This window comes from Puntigrus tetrazona, chromosome 18 (assembly GCF_018831695.1).
Source record: "Puntigrus tetrazona isolate hp1 chromosome 18, ASM1883169v1, whole genome shotgun sequence".
Classification (NCBI taxonomy): Eukaryota; Metazoa; Chordata; class Actinopteri; order Cypriniformes; family Cyprinidae; genus Puntigrus; species Puntigrus tetrazona.
This window is the reverse complement of record NC_056716.1, coordinates 26,307,225-26,310,350: the sequence shown is the minus strand read 5'-3', so window position 1 is coordinate 26,310,350 and position 3,126 is coordinate 26,307,225. Positions and strand designations below refer to the sequence as shown.

At 43.1% G+C, this 3,126-nt stretch overlaps 1 pseudogene; it reads right to left on the bottom strand.

Moving 5' to 3' along the window:
* Window positions 1–130: 130 nt before the first annotated feature.
* The window catches only part of LOC122362985, a 6,367-nt pseudogene continuing 3,371 nt past the window's right edge, over window positions 131–3,126 (bottom strand).

Here is a 3,126-nt window from a genome sequence, read left to right as displayed (position 1 = left end):
AAACCACACAGAGGAATGGTATCGTCGGAATAGCGTAACATTTTAAAGCGCGCGCAGATATTGCGTTGCTTATGTAAACAAATGTATCGTCTGTTGACGTGGACGCTAATACAGTTATTGTTCTCGATGTGAAAACAACAAGGTTTTATATCTGAATAATGTACGGCCTCGATTCGATCTGTCTGGATCGTGTATTCACAAAGTGGCGCGAAAAACGGTTTGAAATTCGCCTACCGTTTCAGGGCTGGAGAACTTGCTGGAAATGTGAAATGTAATGAGATTCTCGCCGACAATGATGTAAGAAACCCCATAACCGTCATCAGCAACCTGTATATAAAGAGTTTTGGATGAAGAACGATAAAATACCACATTTATTTGGCATTTAACTTGTTGCGATGTCACGTTGTGTGCTGTAGGGGGAGTGAGTGAGACTCACAGGCCCAAAGCCGCCTCCAGCTCCCACAAATTTGGGAAACTTCTGAATGTCGATGAGGTTGAGCTGCTGTTGAGGGGTCTGACTGGTGGAGAGGCGCCAGGGCTCCGACAAAACCTATCAAAAGAAGCTGTACTTGAGACTTACGCAAAGTTAAACAGGTAAGTCCTATTTTATACTCCGGAAACACACACCTGTTTGAGGAAGGGTGAGTCAATGGCCATTACTTTGGACACGATGTAGAGGCAGAAGAGATGGCGGTCGATCCCGGCCCCTGTCATGGCCAGACGGTACATGTTCTGATGTTTATCTGCGGCTTTCTTGAAGAGCGCTAACCTTTGCTCAGTCTGGCAAACAAGCAAAAGTCAGACTAGTTTCCAAATTTTTTTTTAAAATGGTGCAATGACCCCTGGGTTAGGTGTGTGTATATATTGCTCTCACCGTGGTTTTTTTGTCCTCCATTGCTTTTACGAAAGCCGTGGACTCACATGTGCATGAGCGCACGGTTTCCGTCCGNATTTTTTTTAAAATGGTGCAATGACCCCTGGGTTAGGTGTGTGTATATATTGCTCTCACCGTGGTTCTTTCGTCCTCCATTGCTTTTACGAAAGCCGTGGACTCACATGTGCATGAGCGCACGGTTTCCGTCCGGCCCTCGCGGAACATGCGTGTCATGGACGATTCATACGTCAGACAAAATTCGCTCTTGTCCTGCTCCGACAAACATAAATGCATTAAATGGTTTGTTCACAATATACAGACACAATTTTGCACAGGGATTATATGTAAATATGCGTGGCTTGTACCCTGTAATGAGCTAGCTGCAGTGCCAGCTGGATAAAAGCATCAGGACTTGTTCTGCATTTCTTTATCAGGCCCTTTCCAAACTCATTAAACAAGCAGCAGTGGAAATCCACATCGTCAGCAATTCCCTTTGCAATCATGTAAGAACCTTCGATAATCTCCTGGCACTGAGAAACATGAGGAACTTTAATCAGTCATGTTTGTAGAAAGGATCTTGCAGTTGTCAGAAAGTACATAAAACACCCATTTTTTTTGAAAACCTATGCCAAACACTAAGATGAAAGGGGGAATTCATACTGCTTTCGAGATGTCCCATTGTAGTCTGGTAGGTGATGCTAGGCTTTTGTTGATATCTCCTTTGCAGTGTCCCTCTGCCGTATATCCAAGGTGGAAACTGTCTGTGGCTAAAACATACTAAACAGAAAGTTCAAATGTTAATTCTTATTAATTGCTTATTTATAGTTGTTATTTTTATTCATTGTTTACCTCCCACATATGTCCTATGATAGGGGAGTCAGCCCATGAATGCTCAGTGTTGACGCCGATTTTACCATTCTTGTAGACAATCAATGTGAAGGATTTATCAAACCACCTGACAGGCGAGAGAATTGCGTTTCAGTGTGCGGATATGCAACTGGTCATGGCAACCAGAAATAGTTATGTTTTAATACCACTGGTTCTTACCTGTCATTGCACTTTCCATGCAGTAGAGATTTGGCGTAGAGGTCTAGGGACCGTATGTTCTCTGGATCATATCCGTGCGCTTCATCGTCCAGAGTCAGAAAAAATGCAGCCGATTCAATGGCCTCCAGAGACGCCCGGTTGACCCCTGCATTAAAGTACTTCAAACGGGCCCTGGCCCAGGGAACCCTGCATGTGTGTTAAAGGGGAAGATTTCATTAAGCATTTATTCACCACATTTTGGTTTTAATTTTGTGGAACTACAATGGTTTGGTTTCGAACATTCTTCAAAATATCTTCTTATAGGTCCCACAGAAGAAAATCAAACTGTTTGAACACCATCTTGAAGCCTATGGGACCCCCCATCCCAGTGCACAGTTGCAGGACTATTGTGAGCTCATCTTCACCTGTTCCCAGCAGTCAGTGAAGGGAGCTTGATCTCTCCAGGTTGAGGCTCAGACTTGTCATCTAGGATACGTTGAAACTGCAACTCAAGCTCTGAGGGCCAAAGATGGCGACCACCGTAGTACAGCCAAACCTTAAAGAAACGGCCTCGATGGTACACAACCAAGTGCTTTCTGTCCTTCAGATGCTGCACGAAATCTGAGCACGGACAAATCAGTGTCAGAAACTATCATGCCATAGTAAAAAGCCATGAAACTGTGAGCCTATCATCAAATGGTATACAAAGATAAAAATATATGAAAAATGTCATTACCGGTCTCAATACCAGGAATACGGGTGGTGTTGAACATTCTCTCATACTGAAAAGAGCACATGGGGACAATCCCAAGAGCTCTCAGCTGGCAAAGAGAGAACAGAGGGCATGATGGGAATTTTTTCTGTATTTATTTTTTTCATGATAATTCACGGTAAAAAAAACACTTTTGTGTTTCTGTGTCAGTACCGGGGTAAGTTCTCCTCGCTCCAGCTTACGTCGATACTGCAGCATGGCATGGACTACGTTTGCTGCTCGTGCAGCCTGTCTGTGTGTAGGGACCACATAGAGTAAATCCTGGCAGAAAGAAAGAGAGAAATGGAAACAGACAGTTTTTTTAAATACCGATATAAACAGTATAGCTATTTAAAAAAAGAAAGAAAACTTAATTGTTTATGAAGGTCAACTGCTGTACTCCTCAACTTCCTGTTTCAATAGGAAGTATATCAAAACAGGCATGAAATCTGCAGTCATTTCATGGTCATATCAA